We start from the raw sequence: 13,406 nt of genomic DNA on the forward strand, positions 1-13,406 counted from the left end.
TGAAGTTTGTGTTAAGTTGGCCAGTGCCAGCTTGTAAGGCCTTGGGAAACGGACAGTTTTAGTTTTCAGTCATTCCAAGTCAGAAGGGTGGGAGAAAAATCAGAAACGTTAATTATTGATGAAAGGTACAAAATGGCAGGAGCCAGTTTAGAAAGAGGAAAAGAGCTCAAAGTTAGTGGACGTGACACAGTTTGGGAAGCCAGAAGGGTGTGCTATGGCTTTTATTGAAACAAAGAATTCTCTCCCTACAGTCACCACCACTTTTATCAAAGAAAATAAAAGTGAGACTAGTTTGTTTGAAAAATAAGTCTAGTTTCATTAAATTTGGCCTATTTACATAAGTGCAGCAAAAACAGTGGTTGACCATATAGGCTCTTTTAAGTCTATTTTGCTGGAACTTTTAAAAGGAATCTCAGATTAAACTTTTAAAAGTCTCTTGAGGCTAAGAAGCTGTGCAGGAACATGTCACCAGACTTTACCTTCAGTAGCTATAAATTTGGATGAATTCCTCTCTTGACCTCCCCAAGATATCTTGAGGTTTTGGGCCTGCCAGGAAGTGACCTTCTTTACTCATCTGTAATGCTGGGAACTCTGTAAGCAAGCTACCAGGCTGGTATTTCAAGGGGCTTTATAAGCATTAACTCCATAAATCCAACCTAAGTTTTTTAAATCTGTCTGCTCATATTTGATTCTATGTACATCATTCTCAACATGACATTCCAGTCAATGCCTTAGTAATAATAACCAATGCTTTTAATTATGTCTGGTTATAAGGACAATGGATTCTTATTGAACTGATGTAAATAACTATATTGCCATGAAAATGAGAATATTCAATAAGGGCTTCCAAATTCTGGAGGGATAATCTAGAGAAAAAAATAAATGTTTCAATTCCAGTAGAAAAGTATAATTTTCCAGATTGCCATAAGCTATGGATAGCTTAAGAGAAAAGAAAAAAAGGGTTTCTTAAGTCTGGAAAACAAAATATTAAAGAACCAGCAATGCTTCAATCAAAGAGTCATAATCATTCTCATCAGTTCATTCAGTCCCGTGGAATTAATTCTTCTTTTGCTTGATCTTGGGTTAGCAATTTTATGAATCCATCAGCATCTGCATTTGAGTTCTAGAATTTTTTTTTTCCCAGTTTACTGGTATGACTTTTGAATTACCAGAACCCTGTATTCCAGGATACTTATTAGAGTTCTTTGCATGACTTTTTTTTTTTTGAGGATAAAGCAGTTGTGTTTGTATTTGATTGGAAAAGCTTTCAGGAAGGCATCAGAGTAAAACAATACCTATCTGTGAATGACAAAAGACTTAAAAATTGCCATGGTTAAAGATCTGATGAGACCTTATTATAAAAATGATGGAATTAGCAAGGAAATTTGGTTAATGTTTTTGGCATATAACATTTTAAGTTAATTAGAATTATGACTGATATACAGACAGTAAGGATATTGACAAATTTTTAGGAATCTTATATAATTTCTGAAACACTTATATTTGTAAGATATACCCATACAAGTATAATTTAAAGCAGGTTTAGTATCACTTTTTATTTGACAATGCTTTCCATGTAATTTAATATATCAAATCAGCTTAATTAGTTTAATATCTCTCTTTTTATAAGGAGAAAGAGCAAATCTTTTGAGATTTTTCAGAGTCTTCTGGAACATTTTAAAGTTAGTTTGAGGTTAAAAAGACTTTATTTAGAAATTGATTTTGAGAAGTTTGTCAAAAATGTCAAAAGATTTAAAATATTTGATCAAATAAGATCACAGTTCTTTGGAAAACAATACTTAGTTATCCACTAAAGTAAACTGACAAAGATTTTAAAGTAATACAGGAAGTAACATACATGAGGGGAAAAAAACTTAGCTCTTTTAATATTGAAAAGACTCAATATTTATAAGTAATAAAAGATCTGATAAAGACAGCATGAAGCATAAGAAATTACTTTGATCAGGCACAGAAACTTTGTTTCCTAGGCAAATTACTCAAAAGGTAAAGAAAAACCTTCTATAGTCTCTTATTAAGAGCAAAGCAATAGTGTAAGAAACATTGTCCTTTTAACAGAGAGAAAGTGAAACTCTAGTTTCATGTCAGTACATTACTGAGCTCATTTTTTTAAAAAAACCTCATAAATAAATCCCTTTAATCTTAGTCAATTTGACCTTGCAAAATAATTTTTTTTTAATAAACCTTCCACGACTTTCTATATCCATTTAGATCTCTTCTTTTTATTTTGGAACAACCAGTCATTTTACTTTAGGAAAAAAATTACTCTCTCTTTAAAAAAAACCAACAAAAAAACCAAACATATCCTACATTCCTTGCATACCGTTCGTATAAAAACATGTCCTATCTTCTTACCATGTTTCCCTCTTGTATGAAGTTGTTTTTCTTCACTGTTATTGTTTCTGGTAGTTTTATTTTCACATATTGATCATAAATTTACTGATCAGTAACCTTTATTTTTCAGCGAAAACTATGAAGGAGGCAATTGTGAGCTGTCTGTCACATATTAGAATCTGCTAATTGATTAACACATTTTATGAATATGCCATTTCATAAGTTTTAGAGACGCATACTTTTTCATAGCATAATTTTTTAATGTGGCAAAATACATGTTTATCAACAGATCCAAATATCTTTAGCCTCTCTGTACCATCATATAAAAAATAAGAAACCAAAAGGATATAAACTTAAATTTATCTTTATTAATGAATGTTTCAGTAATTTATCTTATTTGGAAATGACATAGATATTTAATTAATGCCCATCATTTAATTTAACTTAAGATAAGGTTTCAACTTACCCGAAAGAGTTTGGAAATGATTTTTAAGTAGACGTATTATAAAACATAATTGCTGTTGAAAACTTCTTTTATAAACTTTTATCTTTTTTTTTTAAAGATTGGCACCTGAGCCAACAACTGTTGCCAATCTTCTTTTTTTTTTTTTATTCTTCTCCCCAAAGCCCCCCAGTACATGGCTACACACTCCAGCTGTGTGTGAGTGCCCCTGGCTGTGCCATGTGGGACACGGCCCCAGCATGGACTGACGAGCGGTGCCATGTCTGCACCCAGGACCGGAACCAGCCAAACCCTGGGCTGCTGAAGTGGAGCATGTGAACTCACTCGGCCACGGGGCTGGCCCCTATAAAATTTTATCTTACATCTATTTAATTTTTTTTTAACAATTATGCTTGGATTACTCATGAACATTTTATGAGACATTAAACAGCTAGCCATTATCTTATTTTTCTTGCTGACAAATCCTGTAGCATAGAGATAACATGAGCTTATTTGAATAGCAAATCCAGGTAGAAAAAGTTGTATGTCTACATTATATTTAATGTCGATAACTCAGAAGACTTGCCTATTTTGATTAAACCAACTAACTTAAACTAGTTTTTATTTATCAAAGATGATCCCGGGTCAGATGAACTTGAAAAAAAATTGGGTTAGTTTCTATGTTTCTTGGAGTTTTAGGAATACTTAATACTTATTTTTCTTTAAGCCAATTTAATAGAGCTCTTTTACAAATTAATGTTGGCAACACCATTTCTGGAGGTAGAAAAATACTATGTATCTATAACATACATATATAGATGCACTTAAACATACAGACAGACACACACAAAGCTTATAGCTTATTCTTTTATAGCTCTTATAGCTTCTTTTAAAAATTTTAGCTATGAGACACATATGATAATACAAATCTCACTAATTTATAAAAACAGTTGGCTCCAAACTGTGTTTCTGGCAGATGGAACAAGTTAAGGGTACCTGCTCATTCCCTTTTTATATTTAATATAAGTCGTAGGTGACACAGGAGCCCTCATAAGGAAATGAAGACCCCCAAGAAGCGACAAAACCTAAATACTTTTATACTAGATTGAGCAAAGAGAGGTGATTGTCGAGGAGTAACTGAAACACATGGGAGGCTAAAGGAAGGTCAGAATTATTTTAACTAGGTCTGTTTGTGGAGAATTCTCTCAGCTTCAACTTCCTGTCTTTGATGGTAAGAATGTTACTTTCTTCCTGGTGTAAGGAGGACATCTTCCCTCTGGGCGTTTCATTTCCTGCTTTTAGGAAGAAAAAGGGGAGGGTCAGAGCATCCTTCTTGCTGCTGTTTTTCTTCAGTGCCTTTAGCTCACGCTAATCCTTATGCCAAAGTGGCATATTTTTCCACCCTTCACTAGCAATTTTAAATGTGTGTTACAGAAGTATTGATCACACGTCAGCAGTAAAGAAAAACAAGCTGGTCCTTCAGCCCAGGAGCACTGAGCCCCGCTGGGGGAGAGTGGGGAAAGAGGTTGAGCCTCAGCTGACCAGGGGCGGGCCCTTCAGGGTCCTTTGAAGAACTGAGAACGATGTCCCCTGGGAAAGTCAGCATTTGGATGTTGACCTTATAAAGAGAAGAGTGGCTGGTGTTGGACAGAGAAGCAGCCACGACTGTGGACGGAAGCTGTTATAATGGACAGCTCGCCACAGGCAATCACAGAGAAACACTGAACTTTCTCCTCTTTGTTACGTTCTCAACTCCAAAAGAATAAACGCAAGAACAAAAGATTGTGAGGAGGTAGATGACTCTCCTTGCTCACCGCTACCTGCCCCCCTCCCAAACCAAGCTGTTGCTTTCTGAGCAGGGTTGAGAGGAGATTTGAATCCAGTGAGACTGGAGTTCTTATTAAGGATCTTAGCAACCACAACTCGACTCTCAGCACGGGTTCACCGTGGGGCCACATCAACCCAAGGCAGCACCTGCCCTCTGGGCCACTCTCAAGATTTCCATGGGTGTCATAGCTGTTGAAGTCAATTCAAAAGGTCCTGGATTATGCTGGGGAAATTCTGCTGCCTTGGGCTTCCATCTCAATATTTTGGGCAGGAGGCTGCCTCAACCAAAAATCAGACGAAGCACCTCGGAATGAATCAACCTTGGTGACCTCCACACACCTGCCTCTGTTGGGGAGGAAAAGAAGCAAGTCCTAAGAGGCTCTGAATCCAACTGGGGAGATGATGCAGTGCTGAAAGTGCCAAATGACAAGATGACGATGGATGCAGATAAGATACGGTGCAACAGGTTTCTCAGAGCAGCACATACTCTGAGTTCAAATTAATGAGAGAAATTATGGGACAAAGACAGGCTTCTTGGAAGACTGTGAGCTGGTACTTCTACAAGGCGGGTAGAAGTTTAATAGAGTGGGAGCAATCTGTTTGTTTTGCTTACTGGCTAGACAGCAAAGGGAAGAATGTGATAGCGTAGGACCAGCCAGAAGGCCAAAGGGCTTCTGGGGCAATGAAAACACATTAGGTGACTCAGGTCTATATCTCAGAGTTATTTTCACCTTAAGGGGTTGTAAAATCAGACTCAAAGAGCACCCTTCGTGTTGCCCGTAATTGCGTGAATTGTGATAAGGAAGAATCACTCTGGAATGGTGATCAGCCTAGCCGGGCGATAACATCTCTGGTTACGGGTGGTGGAGGAGAAGCAGGAACCTCCGCACATCCAAGGAGACCAGGCAGTGTCATCCTGACATAGAGTGAGGCAGGCAGTTCCTGTCTGGAATGTGAGGAGGGGGGCCTGCTCCCTGTCCTAGACCCTCCGTAGGTCAGTGTGACCTGCTTTGGGACACATCTTGTCTCCTACGCCGTGCACTCTGAGTGTATTCCCAGAAACGCAGGGCAGAGAGAGAACATGGGCAGCTGCAAGGTAGAGCTGGATTTGGGGGCAGAGCCTGGGCACCTCTCCAAAAGGTGGAGCTATCAGCCTTGTTACCTCACCTGGTCTTTTTCCAGAACACTCTCTTGTATTCTTTTTTCATGCTAAACCTCTCTTTTTCCAGGAAAAAGGCTAGATGGTTATTTTTCATTTTCAGAAATCCTCAAGGGGCCAAACAATGTAAAAAGACTAGAGAGGAAATAAACCAGATGCCCTGCCAGCTCCGTCTGGCTCAGCCCTCAGGCTGGGTGGGTCCTGCAGGAGGCTCGGTGAGCCCACGGTGGGCACCACTATCCAGTGTCCTTTGCTTATTCACTTAATCGATATCAATGTAAGAAGTTGGGAGGTGGGGGTGCTCAAACAGCACAGCCCCCACACTCGACAGAGTCTCTGAGCACCCAGCTCATCGTCTTTCTCCAGACTGACTTGGCTTCTCATGTTCTCTGCCAGGCCCAGGCCAGAGGCCCATTCTGGATTCTTCCTTTTCTTTTGCTCTCCCTCCCCATCTAATCAGTGCCCAGGTCCTCTCAGTCTCACCTTCTACAACCTCTCAAATGCGGAATGTCGATAACTGATGAATATGGTGCTGGATACATGGGGGTTCCTTATACTCTTCTCTCGACTTGTGTATAGATGACATTGTGTTCACCACCAAAAGTCTACTTTCTATCTGTCACCATGTAAATGTCCCCCTTTACCCATTTCACCTTCACCCCACCCCCCTTCCCCTCCGATAAACACCAATCTGTTCCTCATATCTATGTGTCTGTTTGTTTGTTTATCCTCCACATGAAGGAAATCATATGGTATCTGTCTTTCTCAGTCTGACTTATTTCGCTTAATATAATACCCTCAAGGGCCATCCATGTTGTTGCAAACGGCAAGATTTCATCTTTTTTATGGCTGAGTAGTATTCCGTTGTACATATATACCATATCTTCTGTATCTATTCATCCATTCACGGGCACTTGGGTTGCTTCCACGTCTTGGCTATTGTGAATAATGCTGTGATGAACAGAGGGCTGCACATATCTTTTTGAATTAATGTTTTCATGTTTTTTGGATAAATACCCAGAAGTGGAATAGTGGGATCATATAAACTGCTTTTAATTGAAGGAGTTGTGAGACACGAGATGCAGTTAAGCACTCTGCCAGACATGCTTTACCTCGGACTGAGGGTCAGGACCTGGGTTCTAGTCCCAGCACCACCACCAGCCAGGTGTGGGGGAGAACCATGTCCTGGGCTTCAGGTCTGTAAGATTGAAATGCACAAAAAGCACCACCTGCCCTTGACCAGTGCTCTCACTCTCAAAGGATTTGAAGAATGTTATCATCTTGTTTGAACCTTAAAACAGACTCATGGGGAAGGCAGGGCTTGATGGTTGAAGGCTATATCACTCAGTGTGTTCTTGATGAGGCATGAAATGAGCACCTTCCCCACCACGGCCTCCCCAGAGGAAGGCTGACACATGTCTGGCTCAAGCAAATTAATCACCTCACCCCAACTGACTCATTTGTTTAAAACGTGTTCAAATGCCAAAGCTATAATAGAGAAGAGGAGAAGCCTTGTAGGAAGAAGGAAAGTGGACACATATTTCAACTTATTAAGATGTATTTTTCAAGGCATGTGTTTTTAACTGTGCAACATAAAAAGACTCATTCTTTGGATGGCTAACCTGTAGTTCGCGGAGGTGAGCTGGTCTGCCCAGAGTGATTTTTACAATAATAGTAACAGTAAATAATAATAGTAGCAGTATAAAATACTTATTATATATCAGGCACAGCACAAAGAGCTTTTCTCACTGAATCCTTACAATGACCCGTGATATGAGTAGCATGTCCTTTATATAGATGAGGATACAGAACCACAGAGTCCTAAGTCCTGGAACCAGGAATGGATTGCTGCTCCACTGGACTCCATGGCCCTTCTCCCTGTCACTGCCCCACCATACATCTCCTGGCTGTGCCAGATTGTTTCCTAGTTAGCATCGGAGCAGGAGGACACTCAGATCTCTGCCCACGGGTCTTTCCACTACATCCACTGTCCTCTCAAATGGTAGCCAAGGGCTTTCCCAGCACAGTGAGGATGTAACCAGCAAAAATCCAGACTGTAGGAAACTCTTCAGGTCTGCCACAGGGAAACCGTAGGGAAGAGAAGGATCCAAGGGGAATCAAGAAATTAAAGAGACCAAAAAGACACATCCAGTTAAAAAATGGGTGAGACTAAATAAACCGTAGTGTCTGGTGATTCACACCTGGGTGACAAGACTATGAAAACTCAAGTCTGTGATCCCTCAAAAGTGAGGAGGGAGCTGCAGCTGGGGGAGTGAGGGGTTTGAGCTGGGAGGGGGCGCTCAGAAGGGACTTTGGGAATAGGCTGGGGAAGTTCTGCTTTTAGACCTGAGTAGTGGTTACAAAGCTGTTCACCTTATAATAATTTATCAAAGCCCTACATTTGTTTTGTGTACCTGTGGTTGATTTTGTTTTAAGATTTATGTTATTGTTGTGTGTGTATTTGTGTTTTATTTGACAATAAAATTATTTTTAAATATTTACCCCAGGGCTGGTCCCAGGGATACCACACAAAGACCACCCCTTCCAGTGTCCACTTTCCCATCCTGCCTTCGCCACGATCTTGATCCTCTCAGAACCTTCTTAAGATAAGTTAAGGCCCAGACACACTTAGGCTAGGCCAAAGTGTGCGTGTGTGTACGTGTGTGTGGGTACATGCAAAAGCACGTGTGTCTGTGTGACTCTCCTTTCTTCTCAGATTATACCTTCTGGGGCAGATTGAAACTTCTTTCCCTTCAAGTCCATTTTCTTCAGTGGCCACTTTCAATCTTCACAGCCTGAGCTTGAGAAAATCTACCCCTGAAGGAGGAATCCAACCTGAGTCTTACCTCTCTAGAAGGTTCTTAGCACCCCTAATTTGCTTACTGAGCAGGACTTCCTTACATGAGTTGGAGAGAACTTTTCTCTAAATTGTTCGTATCACCTTTGCTATGTGGTCATCAGGTAAGCCCCATGTTTTTACCAGGGGAGCGCCACCTTCCTTCCTATTTTCCTCTGTTCTTTTTCTCTCTTAATCTTCACTTCTTGCTTCACACTAATTTTTGCTCCTTTCTGTATTTGGGAAGAAAATAGGGGAAGAAATCCATAAAAAAGAAGTGGAGGGAAATGGAAAGTAGAAAGACTGCCCACTAGGCTCTATCCTGGATGCTGTCCACCTGGCCACACGTGCCCTCCACTGACCCAATGCAGGAAAGTCCATGATCCCTGCCTCATAATTCAAACAGGCACAGATGGGAGCAGAGGTTTCCAGTGTCCTTCGTGAAGCATTTACAGAGTCTCTTCTCTCTAACAAGATGAGAAGCACCTTGTTGCAAAGGAACACGAGAATCCCCAAAGAAGCCTGGGCAGGAAAGAGAAAGTGGAAAAACCCACAGTCAAAAAGAAAAGAAAAACAGAAGTATAGCCTCAGGAAAACACAAGTGTCCACTATTCCCTAACATGGCTGCCAGCTCCTACCTACGCACTTAGGGATTTGCTCTTTATTTGGTGCCCTGAAGGCCAGATCACAGTTTTTTCTGTTCAGAACTGGTTTTTACTGACTAACCAACTCTGAGCTCCTTACTTTTTCCTTGGGCCTTCTATTTCTCCTGCTTTCTGGTGGGTATTTTTTTTCCTTTTGATTCTCTCTTCCACTGTCCTTGCCTCCTTTGCCTGGGAAGACGCCAGTGAATGCCACCAGACTTGGGTGTGTGCCAACAGATGGAGCAAACGAGGAACTGAGAGCAAAGCCCGTGAACCTCCCCTTGGCGGTCCCCTTCGCAGCACTCAGTCGTGTTGACAATCCTAGAAGTCCCAGTCAGAGAACAAGGCTTAAAAACCCTTTCCACGGTAGTTAAGTTCAGGGGAGACTGAGGTTACAGAAGCTAAAGGCCAGACTTGAGGGACTGCAGATCAGCAAAATCCCCAGATCCATCATGGAAGCAGAGTCATTGCTTCGTAACCCGTGTCTGCTCTGACCACAGCACTCTGCAACCTGTGGTGGACAACACCAAGAAGTCAAACAGTCACACCCTTCCTTTAACTATCAGGTGATGGAAATAGGACGAGCACAACGGAAGATGATCACATCCTGGTTTACACGGTTAATTTAACGTCGGAGGGAACACACAGTACCGTGAGCCAGGCGAGTTCAAAAGAAGGTAAATTGGGGGAGTGTCCTCTGGCTGCCGTAACAAATTACCACCAACTGGGTGATTTAAAACAACAAAAATTCATTGTCTCAAGGCTCTGGAGGCCGGAAGTCTGAAATCAAGGTGTTGGCAGGGCCACGCTCCTGCCCAAGGCTCAAAGCAGGAGGATCCTCGCTTGCTCCTTCCCGATTCTGGGGGCTCTAGACGTTCCTTGGTTTGTGGCAGCCTATCTCCACTCTCTGCCTCTGTCTTCACATGGCTGTCTCCTCTGTGTCTGTGTCTTCTCTGTGTCTTCTGTGTTTTATGAGGACATTTGTCCTTGGATTTAGGGCCCATCTGGGTAATCCAGAATGATCTCATCTCAAGATCCTTAACTTAATTATATCTTCAAAGACTGTTTTGCCAAATAAGGTCCCATTCACAGATTCAGGTCCAAAGGCATATGTTTTTGGGCACCACCATTCAACCCACTATAAGTGATATTCCTGATATCCGGGAAATTCACTTTAATTCTTCACTCCTTCACTCAGTCACACTTGTTGTGTGCCTCCTATGTGCCAGGCACCATTCTAGGTGCTGGGGACACTGCAGTACGGCTTCCTGCTCTTGGTGGAGTTTCTGTCCTAGCGGGGAGGAGACGACAATACAATATTAGACACACAAATAAATATTAGGGAATGATAAGGGTCATAGGGAACATGCTGCAGGGACCTGTGATGGAGTGACTGAGTGGCTACTTTAGACTTAGAAGGAAAAGGCCTTTCTGTGGAGGCGACATGAAACTGAGATCTGAGTGCAGGAAGGCGCCAGCATGCGGGACCTGGCAGAAGAAACAGCAAGAGCAAAGGCCCTGAGGTAGAAGCAAGCTTAGCATGTTCAAGGAGCAGAAAGATGGTCGGCGTGGCTGCAACATGGTGGGCAAGCAAGACGGTGGCAAATATGGGGCTGAAGATGAAGATGAGACGGATCACTTGGGCCCTGGAGGCCAGGTTGCAAGCTTGGCTTTTATTCCAAGAGCCAGGGGGATCCATTAGGTTTCAAGCAGGGGAACACCATGTGCTAAGTTATGGTCTGGCTGCTGAGGGGGAGATGGGCTGCAGAACGGCAGTGGATCCAGGAGATGAGTTATGAGTTAGGAGGTTACCGCAGTGGTGATCCAAGCGGGTAGCTTGCACAAGGACGCGGTGGTGGAGATGGAGGGGACGCATTCCAGAAGTCTTCTGGAGGTAAAGGTGACAAGACTTGGTAGTTTGGTAGACTGGTCGTGTGGAGTGAGCAAAGGAGAGACTCAAGAATGGATCTTAGATTTATTTTAGTGATCATTTCTCAATGTACGCCTGAAACCGATACAATGTTATATGTCAATTATATCCCAATATAAAAAAAAGCCAACATACTAAATGAAAAAAAATAGATCTTAGGTTTTAGAAGCAAGCAACTGAGCTTCCGTTTTTTTAATAATTGTGGTGCAATACACATAACATAAAAGATACCATTTAAACCACTTTATGTACAATCTAGTGGCATTACGTACCTCCACAGTGTTGTGCGACCATCACCACTGTCCACTTCCAGAAGTTTTTTGGCTTGATGTTTTGTGCGCTGAACAGTCTGAATATTCATCAGAAGCTGAGGAGAGCAGAGAGCCGGGGAAGATCCTTGGCAGTCGGCACTACTGCTATCAAGAGCTTCTCACGTCCTCCGATTGTTTCCAGTGGGCTCCTGGGCACCAGGAATGTGATATCATGTTTTACTTTTCATTTGATTTTGCCTCAGCAGAGGGCAGGAAAAATCCTGGGCACAGGGCTGACTAATAACTTCTCCTTGATGTGAGTTAGGACTGAGGCCCTGATACCTGATGCTCTCTCTGTCCTTCCTGCCTCCTCAGGGCACATGCACAGGAGGGATCTGAGTGGAGCAAGGATTAAAATCCTTTTGACATTAACCTGAAACTTTGCTCCCTCTCATCCACGGGGGAAGTCAGTTACAGAAAGGTCAGCTGAAGGTCTGAAGGTCAGACAGAGAGCGCTGATGCTGCCAGCTGAAAGCCTGGAGGAGGTAGGATGGGGACCGCAGGGCCCTGCAGAGAGGGAGCGGGGAGTGGCCTGGTTTGCAAAGAGACCTTGACCTTTAACACCTGGCTTTAGAGAAATCTCTAAGGACTAAAAAAAAAAAAAAAAAAAACCCCAAAAAACCCCAGGCCACCTCTGGAGAACTCACAGCTTCAGAATATAGAATAAAAATGCTGCCCCCTCCGTCTCCCACTTCCACCCTCAAGATTGGGCTCCGATGCGTTCTGTGAGCGTGAATCAGTAACCATTTCTTCTACAGTTTAACTCAGGGTGAAGACAGCGCGGGCCTCTACTTTCTAAGTGGTTGTATTTTTATGACCCTCTGGGAAGAAGCGTAATGGGGTACCTTCTACACACTCCTGCAGAGGAGCAAGCACATGGATAAGCTGGCAAGCTAATTAAGAGACTGGCACAGGAGAAAGTTAAGTAATTCCCTTAACATCTTACTGCCCTCAGGAGCTTAGATAGGTTTAATGCCTGTATTTGTTTTCTGTTGCTGCTGTAATGAATTACCACCCACTTGTGTCCTAAAACAACATAAATGGATTATTGTACAGGTCTGTAGGTCAGATGAATCACTGGGCTAAAGCTGGGCGTTGCCAGGGCTGTGTTCCTTCCGGAGGCCCTAGGATAGGATCCATTTCCGTGCCTTTTCCGGCTTCTGGAGGCACCCACATTCCGTGGCTCATGGCCCCTCCTCCATCTTCAGTGCCAGCAATGGCAGGTCAAGTCTTAGCACTCCAACCTCCTCTTCTGCCTCCCTCTTCCAAATTTAAGGACTCCCTGCCCGCCACGATTATACTGGGCCCACTGGACAATCCAGAACAATCTTCCTATTTTAAGGTCTGCTGATTTGCAACCTTGGTTCTGCCGGCTACCTTAATTCTCCTTTGCCATGTAAGGTAACACATTCACAGGTTCCAGGGTTAGGACATGGACATCTTTGGGTGTTGTGGGGGACTATTCTCCCACAATTCCTATCAAAAAAGCAGAAATAGGGGCCGGCCCCATGGCCGAGTGGTTAAGTTCACGTGCTCCGCTTTGCCAGCCCAGGGTTTCACAGGTTCGGATCCTGGGCCCAGACATGGCGCCACTCATCAGGCCATGTTGAGGTGGCGTCCCACATGCCACAACTAAAAGGACCCACAACTAAGATATACAACTATGTACTTGGGGGACTTGGGGGGAAAAAGCAGAAAAGGAAAAAAAAAAAGCAGAAATAAGAAGAATATTTTTCATTTCACCAAACTGGGAACTTCTGAGAGGTTTCTTTTTTTGTGAGGAAGATTGGCCCCTGAGCTAACATTTGTTGCCAGTCTTCCTCTTTTTGCTTGAGGAAGACTGTTGCTGAGCTGACATCTGTGCCAGTCTTCCTCTGTTTTATGTGGGGTGCCACCACAGCATGG

Source organism: Equus asinus, chromosome 17 (assembly GCF_041296235.1).
Source record: "Equus asinus isolate D_3611 breed Donkey chromosome 17, EquAss-T2T_v2, whole genome shotgun sequence".
Lineage (NCBI taxonomy): Eukaryota > Metazoa > Chordata > Mammalia > Perissodactyla > Equidae > Equus > Equus asinus.